The sequence below is a fragment of the Anomaloglossus baeobatrachus genome, chromosome 5 (genome assembly GCF_048569485.1).
Source record: "Anomaloglossus baeobatrachus isolate aAnoBae1 chromosome 5, aAnoBae1.hap1, whole genome shotgun sequence".
Lineage (NCBI taxonomy): Eukaryota > Metazoa > Chordata > Amphibia > Anura > Aromobatidae > Anomaloglossus > Anomaloglossus baeobatrachus.
The window spans coordinates 361137746-361151023 of record NC_134357.1 but is presented as its reverse complement, the minus strand read 5'-3'; the positions used below and the strand labels follow the sequence as shown (position 1 = coordinate 361151023).

General features: G+C 44.2%; 1 protein-coding gene across 1 annotated transcript in view; it reads right to left on the bottom strand.

Moving 5' to 3' along the window:
- Positions 1-12120, bottom strand: part of TP53INP2 (tumor protein p53 inducible nuclear protein 2) — a 43909-nt gene extending 31789 nt beyond the window's left edge. The window contains exon 1 of the mRNA XM_075349946.1: positions 12010-12120. The gene's annotated coding sequence lies outside the window, so the exon portion shown is untranslated. The remainder of the gene's footprint in view (positions 1-12009) is intronic.
- Positions 12121-13278: the final 1158 nt, after the last annotated feature.

Sequence of the window (13278 nt, the reverse complement as noted above, 5' to 3'; positions counted from 1 at the left end):
GCAGTGATTTACCCGTGACGCACAACCGACGGGGGCGGATGCTTTCACCAGCGACATCGCTAGCGATGTCACTGCATGTAAAGCAGCTTTTAGAAAAGCAAGTTTGCAATTTCTCTCTCATTCAAATTCCTTTCCATTCCCAAAAAACAAAAAATAAAAAGGTTTTTTTTTTTTTTTTAAAGGGAACCGGTTACCCTATAAGCTACAGCCACCTCCAGTGAGCCCTTATACAGTTAGGTCCAGAAATATTTGGACAGTGACACAAGTTTTGTTATTTTAGCTGTTTACAAAAACATGTTCAGAAATACAATTATATATATAATATGGGCTGAAAGTGCACACTCCCAGCTGCAATATGAGAGTTTTCACATCCAAATCGGAGAAAGGGTTTATGAATCATAGCTCTGTAATGCATAGCCTCCTCTTTTTCAAGGGACCAAAAGTAATTGGACAAGGGACTCTAAAGGCTGCAATTAACTCTGAAGGCGTCTCCCTCGTTAACCTGTAATCAATGAAGTAGTTAAAAGGTCTGGGGTTGATTACAGGTGTGTGGTTTTGCATTTGGAAGCTGTTGCTGTGACCAGACAACATGCGGTCTAAGGAACTCTCAATTGAGGTGAAGCAGAACATCCTGAGGCTGAAAAAAAAGAAAAAATCCATCAGAGAGATAGCAGACATGCTTGGAGTAGCAAAATCAACAGTCTGGTACATTCTGAGAAAAAAGGAATTGACTGGTGAGCTTGGGAACTCAAAAAGGCCTGGGCGTCCACGGATGACAACAGTGGTGGATGATCGCCGCATACTTTCTTTGGTGAAGAAGAACCCGTTCACAACATCAACTGAAGTCCAGAACACTCTCAGTGAAGTAGGTGTATCTGTCTCTAAGTCAACAGTAAAGAGAAGACTCCATGAAAGTAAATACAAAGGGTTCACATCTAGATGCAAACCATTCATCAATTCCAAAAATAGACAGGCCAGAGTTAAATTTGCTGAAAAACACCTCATGAAGCCAGCTCAGTTCTGGAAAAGTATTCTATGGACAGATGAGACAAAGATCAACCTGTACCAGAATGATGGGAAGAAAAAAGTTTGGAGAAGAAAGGGAACGGCACATGATCCAAGGCACACCACATCCTCTGTAAAACATGGTGGAGGCAACGTGATGGCATGGGCATGCATGGCTTTCAATGGCACTGGGTCACTTGTGTTTATTGATGACATAACAGCAGACAAGAGTAGCCGGATGAATTCTGAAGTGTACCGGGATATACTTTCAGCCCAGATTCAGCCAAATGCCACAAAGATGATCGGACGGCACTTCATAGTACAGATGGACAATGACCCCAAGCATACAGCCAAAGCTACCCAGGAGTTCATGAGTGCAGTAAAGTGGAACATTCTGCAATGGCCAAGTCAATCACCAGATCTTAACCCAATTGAGCATGCATTTCACTTGCTCAAATCCAGACTTAAGACGGAAAGACCCACAAACAAGCAAGACCTGAAGGCTGCGGCTGTAAAGGCCTGGCAAAGCATTAAGAAGGCGGAAACCCAGCGTTTGGTGATGTCCATGGGTTCCAGACTTAGGCTATGTGCGCACGTTGCGTACAAGCCCTGCAGAAATTTCTGCAGCGATCTGAAGAGCACATGTGCGCTTTAGATCGCTGCAGAAATGTCCGTAGTGAGCGCCGATTCCATGCGCTCTGCCTGCAGCTCCTGCCATAGACAGAGCAGGAGCTGCCGGCAAAGCGCAGGCAAGGAGTGACATGTCACTTCTTTTTGCGCAGCGCTTCGGCAGTAGCCGAAGCGCTGCGCTCTTAGACGCCACGTGCGCACGGCCCCTGCACAATCTCCATAGACTGTGCAGGGGACGCAGGACGCATGCAGTTACGCTGCGCTACAAAGCGCAGCGTAACTGCATGTTTTTACGCGACGTGCGCACATAGCCTTAAGGCAGTGATTGCCTCCAAAAGGATTCGCAACAAAATATTGAAAATAAAAATATTTTGTTTGGTTTATTTGTCCAATAACTTTTAACCTCCTAAAATGGAGTGTTTGTAAAGAAATGTGTACAATTCCTACAATTTCTATCAGATATTTTTGTTCAAACCTTCAAATTAAACGTTACAATCTGCACTTGAATTCTGTTATAGAGGTTTCATTTCAAATCCAGTGTGGTGGCATGCAGAGCCCAACTCGCGAAAATTGTGTCACTGTCCAAATATTTCTGGACCTAACTGTATATACAACATTCTGGAAATTATATATATATGCGGCCACCACCAGTGAACTTTATATATATATATATATATATATATATATATATATATATATATATATATATAAGTTCACTGGTGGTGGCCGCAGCTTATATGGGAAAAAACTGGTGACAGGGTTCCTCTAATCCTATAGCCTAAATTTTATTGCCTAGATTAAGTCAATAAGCGGTGGTCAGTCTCCTAGGCCAGGAATGCAGCGTTTTGCTATATAACTCACAACTCCAGCCAGCTTTAGTGCCCTTTGCTCCTCCAATACTATGGTGGCAAAGCTACTTTATACAGCAGCATGGACGAGTAGACAGTTCGGGCAGGAGAGGACAACAGGCAAAGAACAGTTACAAATGAAAAGGCTTAGTGCAATGAAAATTAAAAAGCACCCCTGCAGTTTTGTTTTTTGTTTGTTTTTTTTTTCATTTACCGCTAGAGTTGTCGTACTAATCCAAGATCCCTGACCCTACCATTTTATTTACGAGTCGCCATCTTCATCTGTTATCGGGCCTCCTTCAGTCGGTCTGCAGCAGTTTGTTGGGTGAGCTGGAGGTTACTAGTCGATGTAAGTCTATGAGAACCAGAAAAGCCAGACTAAGGCTCTCATAGACTTACACTGAGAGCTTGTGACCGTTACCTCTGACTTACGGTCAGTCAGAAGTCGAGGTCACAAGAGAGATATACATACATACATACATACATATTTAGTATATTTTTTTTATTTTCCATACAGATTTCTGAGAGCCATAACAGTTTAGTTTTCTTTTTGGGGGGTGTTTTACATACAACTTCGGGTATGTGCAAATTAAATTTTTGGGGGGGCAGATCCCACCATGGAAACTACTATAAAAAATACTTAAAGTTAGTAAATATCTATATATAAAACTACTTGCTGTGCACTTGTTCATGCATTTGAGCATCTTAACCACATCAGGTTTCTAAAAACATCAAGCGGTTAAAGGAAGTGACCGGTCCAGTCTTCTGGCGTTTTCCACTTGGAATACCTCACAGGCAGGGTCTCCTCCTATACCAATGTGCCTTGTATAGTACATGATTATTGTACTTATTTTTATTTTCATTATTTTTACATAAAGCGTCATCGAATAAAATGGTGCAATAATAATTATAAATAATAAATAGGAGAGTTCGGAAGATGCCCGGATATCTTCTGTTGTGTTTTGCAAACAGCTTTACGTAAAAATGCCGTCAAAAAGAAAAAAGAAAAAAAAAAAAAAAAAAAAGAAAATGGACAGAACCATAGGAAAAATGCCAGGAAAACGACTGTAAAACTATATAGAACATGGTTCTTAGGAAAAAAAAAAACAAAACAAAAAAAAAAAAAAAAACATGGTTTTCAGCATCTTCTGCTTGAGTTTAAAATACCTTGTGTGCACATACCCTTAAAGTGGTTTTCCGGTTTTGAAAATCCATTCCATAGATTGTTTTTCAAAGAACAAAAACTCTCCCTAGGTCTGCTATTGTCTGTAGTGCTGATGTCACATGACAATGACAAAAAGGAACCATCAGACATTAAAAGGATATGAGCAGCCAGTCTCAGGTATGGAGTACGTACATGAACACATCACCAGAACCACCATCAGTACATTAATACACCACTAGACCCACGTTTTGAGTATTTGAGAATGATTTGTAGAGATTCTGCTCCAAAATATACTGCATTTTTGGAGCATGAACTGAACTTGTCCAATTCTCCCTCAATCTCAAAAATTATAAAGTTTTGAGGATTTGTAAATTTTAAACAAGCCCATGAGGCTTATTAAATGTGTACAAGATCAAAACGACTGCCAGCACATGAATGCAGCATCAGAACCAGCACATGAATGCAGCGCCAGAACTACCACCAGCAGATGAATGCAGAGACAGTCCTTTGCATTGACCACACATGTACTTATACAAAGAAAAATAAAAAAAGGCACCTTAGAGGCTAATTTCTAAGCTAAGCAAGCCCAACTTCTCCAACCTCATCATAGGAGAGGCCTTTTATCCGAAGTCAAAATCTAGCTGCCCACCTCCGACTAACTTCCCAATATCCTTTTTAAAAATGTGGGGCCTTGTTTCAAGGGAAGCACGAATTCAGAGGACATGTATAGGTGCATCTCAATAAATTAGAATATCATGAAAAAGTTAATTTCTGTAATTCAATACAAAAATCGAAACGCATATATTATATAGAATCATTACAGACCAGGTGATCTAAAGTGTTTATTTTTGTTAATGGTGATGATTATGGTTTACAGCCAATGAAAACCCAAAAGTCATTATCTCAGAAAATTAGAATATTATAGAAGACCAACTGAAAAAAATATTTTAAACTCAAATGTTGGCGCCTACTGAAAAGTCTGTACAGTAAGTGCAATCAGTACTTGGTCAGGGCTCCTTTTGCATGAATTACTGCATTAATGGAGCGTGGCATGGAGGCGATCAGCCTGTGGCACTGCTGAGGTGAGGTGGAACCGCAGGTTGCATTGATAGCAGCCTTCAGCTCGATTGCATTGTTGGGTCTAGTGTCTCATCTTCCTCTCGACAATACCCCATAGATTCCCTATGGGGTTTAGGTCAGGCGAGTTTGCTGGCCAATCAAGCACAGTGATACTATGGTTATTAAACCAGGTATTGGTACTTTTGGCAGTGTGGACAGGTGCCAAATCCTGCTGGAAAATGAAATTTCCATCTCCAAAAAGCTTGTTGGCAGAGGGAAGCATGAAGTTCTCTAGAATTTCCTGGTAGACAGCTGCGCTGACTCTTTGGTCTTGATAAAACACAATGGACCTACACCAGCAGATGACATGGCTCCCCAAACCATCACTGATTGTGGAAACTTCACACTAGACCTCAAGCAGCTTGGATTGTGGCCTCTCCACTCTTCATCCAGACTCTGGGACCTTGATTTCCAAATGAAATGCAAAATTTACTGTACTTTCATCTGAAAAAAAAACCTTGGACCACTGAGCAACAGTCCAGTTATTTTTCTCCTTGGCCCAGGTAAGACACTTCTGGCGTTGTCTATTGGTCATGAGTGGCATGACACAAGCAATGCGACAGTTGTAGCCCATGTCCCGGATACGTCTGTGTCGTGGCCCTTGAAGCAATGACTGCAGCAGCAGTACACTCCTTGTGAATCTCCTCCAAATTTTTGAATGGCCTTTTCTTAATCCTATCAAGGCTGCAGTTATCCCGGTTGCTTGTGCACCTTTTTCTACCACACTTTTTCCTTCCACTCAACTCTCCATTAATATGCTTGGATACAGCACTCTGAACAGCTAGCTTCTTTAGCAATGACCTTTTGTGGCTTACCCTCCATGTGGAGTGCTTCAATGACTGGCTTCTGAACATCTGTCAAGTCAGCAGTCTTCCCAATGATTGTGTAGCCTACTGAGCCAGACTAAGGGACCATTTTAAACGCTTGGGAAGCCTTTGTAGGTGTTTTGTAGTCATTCTAATTTTCTGAGATAATAACTTTTGGGTTTTCATTGGCTATAAGCCACAATCATCAACATTAACAGAAAAAAAAAAAACACTTGAAATAGCTCACTCTGTAATGACTATATAATATATACATTTCCCTTTTTGTATTGAATTACTGAAATAAATTAACTTTTTGATGATATTCTAATTTATTGAGATGCACTTGTACATATTGGTCAGACATAATCTAAGTTAGTTTGATTTTGGCTCAGAATTTGTGGTATAATACATCGCTTCATTTGTGGTGACCCCTGGGTTGCACCTCTACACCTTGAAATCTCTGTACACAGACTCCATTTCTTTTTCTCACTTTCCTCTATCTAGTAGCTGGCAAAAATACAATTGCCCACTGATGGTCTGACAACCTTGGATTGACTATGCCCATTCTTATCTGTCCTCTTCTCACATTGCCCTAGCCTAATACATTAGCTATACATGTTCCCTCTTTAAATCTGGCCACGTTCTGCTCATGACAGGTTGTAGGTCATTTAAAGAGGCAGAAATTGATATAAGAAGATTAGGTATGGTACGCCATGTACTCAGCAGACACTCAGCTGTGCTGTGCCTACAAGGATGCTGGCCTTGGCATAAGCCTCCATGTATGAAAGTGTAGACTAAGAATGTCTAAAATTAGAGTTGCGTATTAACCTCCTACCTGACAGTGGGTTGGAGCTGCATTACTTTGCAAGTCCTTTGGCCAAGAAGGAAATGTCCAGTATTTTGACTAGCTAAAAGGTCAGACTATGCCCAAGAGTCTTGTCATAGGACAAAAAAAGGAGGGCACAAGTTGGTGTCACAACTTTATCCAACTAGCCATATATTTAAAACCCAATCTGGATTTATCTGCCCGAATAGCTATGATAGTTCTATACGAGCTCAGTGTTTAGCAAGACCAAGTGAAAAATTATTAGACCCTAGTCCTCATCTATGGTGAGAGGAGCAGAAGAGAAAAAAAACACAAAAACAAACAAAACTTTGTAGTTAGAGGTCCTGCTTTTTCTATAGAGCTTTTAATCCCCTGAATATACAGCTATGATGAAATTCTAACTGCATGTAGACATTACCACTACCAGGGGGAGTTGAAGTGCTTACGACATACTGAGTTATTATGGAGCTCAATGTACAAACAATATGCAGAAAGCTCCCTCTAGTGGTGCCTACAGGCAGAAAGAGGTCAAGTATCTCCATGAGACAGCCTTTGCGCTAGCCACTCCATGTAACAGATTTCAGAGGGTGACCTGGCCTTCACCCTTTAACCCCTATACAAGAAACTGGACTTACACAGGGACCCCTCGGTTGGGTCCACAGAGTGACTTCTGGACAGGAGTGTCTTGGCAGAGGATGGTTAGAAAGCCAATTAACTAAAAAAATAGATCCAGAACAGACTAGTCAGGCAGCTGAATAGTAAAAACAGGCCAAAGTCAGAGCCAGGAATCAAATTAACTGGGCAGTGGAGTAGAAAAAGGACTGAACCAAAGTAAGAGAACTTGTAACTGGCCACGAGAGATGGAAAGACAGGGGGTTTAAATAGTGTGCGCCCCGCCAAAGAGAGCTAATTAGATAACCAAGTCGTGAAGTAAACCGCCAAGCTCCTTGCCTGGATGGCAGCACTAGTCCCAGAATATCAACGCAAACTGCTGCTCCATCGCCCGGCGTCACCAGTAACAAAAGACGTGGCGAGTCCCTGCAGCAGAAACGGATTCAGCACAAACATGGATGAAAAAAAAAAAATGTAATCAACATTAGAGATGAGCAAACCTGAGGTTCTGCTTTCGAACTGAAGACCAAATTTCAAAATCAAGGTTTGGTTTCGGATGCTTTGCATGCAAACATAGCTTGTGCGAGCAACGCTGTGCTCTGGTACACTTGGTGCTCAGCCCAGTGTGAGCTGCTTGCAGTGCTTAAATGGCTCGCACTGGGGGTAACAGCAGCGTGATCACATGTAGTGTGCAACCTCTAAAAAAATGTTTGAAAAAGCTCGCCCACCTTCCCCCAGAAGTGATCTGCTTATGTCTGGCTGTATGTGGGTGGAGACAAACTGCCAATCAGTGACTTGCTCCAGGGTTCAGGTCCGGATCAAGCTTGTGGAGGCTCGGCTCATTTGCTGCCGGTGAACCGAGCCTCGACGGAACCGCTCGTCTCTAATCAACATATCTATGTTCAAAAAAAGTTCTGTCTCTCAAAAAGATATTCTACGAAATTGATCAATACAGAATTTTTTAACAAATAAAATGGTGTTCAAGATGGAAATTAAATTAATTCTCGGCAGCACTTCGTCTAGTGCTGTATATAAATAAGCTACTCTATGCACACAGAATGATCAGATTACCAGTCGTCTTATAGAATTCTGGTCAGCCCCCCTAAACAGGTCAGTAACCCGCAGTCTTCACTAGCTGCAGTCGGCAGGTGTGAATGTGCCCTTATAGATCATTCACAGGAGCTGGTCCTGCAGCACAGGTCCTTATGGCCATGGGGCATAAGGGGGATAAGATATTCACTGGTGCATGCTTTTAGGGCAGAGTAGGCCCATAATATGTCAAGTAAAGGAGGAAACCCTCCAAGTTTTTATGTGTCCTATCAGTTTAGAAAATCCTCTCTAAATAGAGACTGTATAGATCGATGTAGGAGCTTTTAGATGTGTGAGAAGACATAGGTCAAGACTGGTGACAGCAAGTAAAGCATGAAAGCACAAGCATATCTGAAAGATGCAGAACTTTTCATCATATGATCAGTAAAATCAAACCTTCCCCCCAAAAAACTAAAAACCATTGATACCTTTATATCTTTTATCTATTGCTGCATTTAGGAGAAGTCAAATGTTGTTGGTGTAACAGAAGCACTTCCCGAGACTACCTTCCGAGGTCGTTTCGCCGACCACCACCAGCCCCTTCAGTTTTATTCCTTATTCAAAGTGTGATCTCCTTACCAGATGCCATAAAGACATTGAGATATCAATCAACCCAAAGAGGCTGGTGCTAGGCGGGAAAATAAGCTCAGGAGGCAGAGGACTGGCAAGTGCTCTGTCATGCCCAGAGCACTTAAGGATGTTGTTCAGTACTAGGACAACCCCCTCTCATTCCCCATATTTGGCCCCATTAAAATTAAAAAAAGCTTATACTCGCCTCCTGTGCCGCTGCAGTTCCAATGGTGTCGGCACTTGCATTACCGGGACTCACGTGAGGTTGTGACATCATGTGAGCTTTGCGCCCAATCACCGCCAACATCAATGGCTCCACCTTTGGGCAAATTATCAATCAACAGTAAGTGAGCCGCAGTCCCGTTCTCACTTCCTGTTGATTAATCATTTGCCCGAAGACAAGGATAGTTAAGTTCGGAGTGATTGGACCTCTTATTGCATAAGAGTTAAAAAGTTGTTTTTTGTTTTTTTTTTAAAATGCAGCAACAGATAGAAGATGTAAAAGGTGTTGATGGATTTAGGTCTTGGTTTGGGAAGTGGGTTGTTAACCTTACGGACAGGTTCCCTTTAAGCTTGATCCACATATGACTCCTAATACCAGTGATCTGTGTACAGTATATACACACACAAGCACTGCTCGCTTGTTTATAGGCGGCTCCAGGGTAACCTATGTCAACACCTTCGCCACAGTACACCTGCTTGGAGCTGTTTGCTTTACAAGGAAGGAATGTAACGACTGTATTACCGGGACACAAGATTGTTAACCATTTCTTTACCAACTGTTGTCAGGGACATATTATATAAGAGCAATCAGACGCGCTACGCAGAGTCTAGATCTTTGGGGACAACCTGAAGCCCACCCCCAGGGCTGATGCTGATCTTCAAACTTCTCCAGGGTTCGAAGCGCCTAAATAAAGAAACGCCATCCTGATACAAGCCCCAACTTGCAAGCCAGATTGAGCAACGCTGTCCTAATACAGGACAGCCATTTCCCGACACCACAGGACACCTGGACTTGAGCGTTAACTCCACAATGTCAAGTGTGCTGGTGAAGCAAAGTAGGGTCTGAAAGGTAAACAGCTTTATTTAGAGGAGCGGGGTTATTCTCAGCACATCCTCGAAGTTCAGTGGAGGACAGGCACAGACGGCGTGACGTTCAATGTCATATGCAAATGAGACACACGTCACCGGATTCCTCCGTGTGAAATATAAGGAAGGCGGATGCTGTTTATAGCTGAAGCTGCACGGATAAACTTTATATAGAAATGTCTACAGCCATTTACGCGCCCCCGCAAGGTCCCCCACCATCGGAACGTTTATTATTACACGCGGATCATGACGCTTCCCACTGATTCGCATCGCCCCTCCTCTAACTTTTTCCAAGTCGTCTGTTTACAAGTTAACGGCATATGTCTCCGACCTGAGGAATATGGATCATATAGTAATCCCGACATGGTGCGACGGGCGCACGTCATTAAAGCTGACCTAAATATCCGCCCTGGACATCCCGCATTCATTAAATGTCACAGGCTGTAATCTCCCATCATCTGCATAAAAGGCGCAGAAACCAGACGGCCCGAGGGACCTACTGTTAACCCTCGCCACCCCAGGGGGAAGACGCTGCGGAAAGTACCCAACTCACATATTCCGAGGGACCTACTGTTAACCCTCGCCACCCCAGGGGGAAGACGCTGCGCAAAGTACCCAACTCACATATTCCGAGGGACCTACTGTTAACCCTCGCCACCCCAGGGGGAAGACGCTGCGCAAAGTACCCAACTCACTTATTCCGAGGGACCTACTGTTAACCCTCGCCACCCCAGGGGGAAGACGCTGCGGAAAGTACCCAATTCACATATTCCGAGGGACCTACTGTTAACCCTCGCCACCCCAGGGGGAAGACGCTGCGCAAAGTACCCAACTCACATATTCCGAGGGACCTACTGTTAACCCTCGCCACCCCAGGGGGAAGACGCTGCGCAAAGTACCCAACTCACATATTCCGAGGGACCTACTGTTAACCCTCGCCACCCCAGGGGGAAGACGCTGCGCAAAGTACCCAAATCACATATTCCGAGGGATGTATTGTTAACCCTCGCCACCCCAGGGGGAAGACGCTGCGCAAAGTACCCAACTCACATATTCCGAGGGACCTACTGTTAACCCTCGCCACCCCAGGGGGAAGACGCTGTGCAAAGTACCCAACTCACATATTCCGAGGGATGTATTGTTAACCCTCGCCACCACAGAGCAAAGACGCTGCGCAAAGTACCCAACTCCCATATTCCAAGGGACCTACTATTAACCCTTGCCACCCCAGAATGAAGACGCTGTGGAAAGTACCCAACTCACATATTCCAAGGGATGTACTGTTAACCCTCGCCAACCCAGGGGGAAGACGCTGCGGAAAGTACCCGGCTCACGTATTGCACAGGTTCTGTGCCCCCCGCACACACACACACACACGACACCTGACAGTATACAGATCTCCATAGAAGGAATGAAATTTCAAGCAGATTTCTCCCGCAGATCACACCCCACCCCCTGTATAAAGCATCCTGGGCTTAAAAAGACCCGGATTAGGCATTAACATACTGACAGGCCGAGCCTAGAAAGAAGAAAGGGAGGGGGAAGACGGGGCCACCAGGTTTCAGGGGCATTATTGTCCTCTATAGCACTGGCCAATTATGACCGGCTAACCTCTTCCCTGCCAGGAGGAGCAGCAGTAATAATGGAGGGAGGGGGGATTCATAAGGAGGATGAGGAGAGGATAAAGAGGAGGAGAGAAGAGGAGGGGGAGGGAGAGGTACAGATGGAGGAAAGATGAGCAACTACAGGGAGAAGGGAGCAGGACATAAGCACACAATAGGGCAGAGCAGGGAAAACAAAGAGCCCGGCAGTCCCAGGCAAGACGTCAGCACTAATAAACACACCATGGGTAAGAAAATCACAGACAGCCTGGAAGACCCCATCATTGTGCCCTGCTGTCACACACCTTACACAGGGGAAAGCCTAAAGATGTCCCCCTCCCCCACCCTGCTCTGTCCATTGTCATCTATGACATCTGGTGCTCAGCTAGTGACGTCACAGCCGGGCTATATTGTATCAGATGACAGCAGTATTATATACACACATTACAGGCATCTATATACACAGAGGAGCAGAGAGGACAATGCTCCAGGCTGATAGATTTAACCCTCTGCTGCACAACACCTGGCCCCATACATTAACCCCTGGAGGGCCTCCAGTGTAAAGTTCAGCTGTAGGGAACAGACATGCAGTGGTTATTATTGTCATCCACAGGCTCCAGCACCCAGCTGTATTGTCAGCAGCACTCACCTTCCCGTGGAGCAGTCAGTGTGTGCAGACACAGGCAGTGTCCAGGTGGCGATACACAAGGCCGGCTGAGGTAGATGCACAGCACTGTACACAGGACAGGCTCTGCCGGCTCAATCATTAGAACGGCTCAACAGCTGACAGCTACGTCACCATACACAGCCCCTGCCCCGCCCCCTCCCTGACGTCACGTTCTGCAGTTTAAATTGCTGGAGGGCGGAGTCAGGCGGGGGAGGGGCCGGCGATGACGTCATGGCGGGGGGCGCGCAGTACAGGAGGGCTCTGTGGTCGCCTCTGTACAGTAATAATCACATAGGTGAACGGGTAGAAAAGGCTGGTGGCCCATGTGTAGCGCAAGTGCACGATCCAGGCTGTGATTATTATCGGGCACCATGAATCCCCCTGTGCTGTGCTGACCTGATCATCACTGTCCCCATTGGGGCTCACAATACAAGTCTATAGCAGTATGGTCTTTGGGGGGGTGGGAGGAGACCAACACAAACACGGGGAGAACATACAGCCTCCTTGTAGATGCCCTCTCTCCTCCTGTACCTGTCTGTGCCTTGTATAGCGCATGATTATTGGACTTGTCCCTATGTATACCCCTGTTCACATGCAAAGCGCCATGGAATAAATAATATTGTGCTTGGTATTATTACTGCTACAGTATTATAGTTTAAAGGGGTTTTCCTACGATCAATGTGAATTTTAACCCTTTCATCATTCAGGGATTTTCCTTTTTTCGTTTTCACTTTTTCCTCCCCATCTTCCAAGAGCCATAACTTTTTTATTTTTCCGTCAATCTAGCCATATGAGGACGATTTGTACTTTGGAACGACATCATTCATTCTGACCCATATTGTCCCGTAAATTCCAAGTGTAGTCAAATTGCAAAGAAGTGCAATTCCATGATTGTTTTTTTTGGGGGGGGGTTAGTCACCATGTTCACTATATGGTAACACATACCTGGCATTCGGATTCCCCAGGTCGGTACGAGTTCGTAGACACCAAACATGCCTAGTTTTACATTTATATAAGTATTGAAAAAAAATTCTGAAGTTTGTAAAAAAAATATTAAAAATATTGCACTTTTGTCGCCACTTTCCGAGACTCGTAGCGTTCTCATTTTTCGGGATCTGGGGCTCAGTGATGACCTATTTTTTGCATCTTGAGCTGACGTTTTTGATTATTCCATTTTTGAGTAGGAGCGATGTTTTGATCGCCTGTTATTGCAATGTTGTAGAGACCAAAAAAATGCAATTTTGGTGTTTT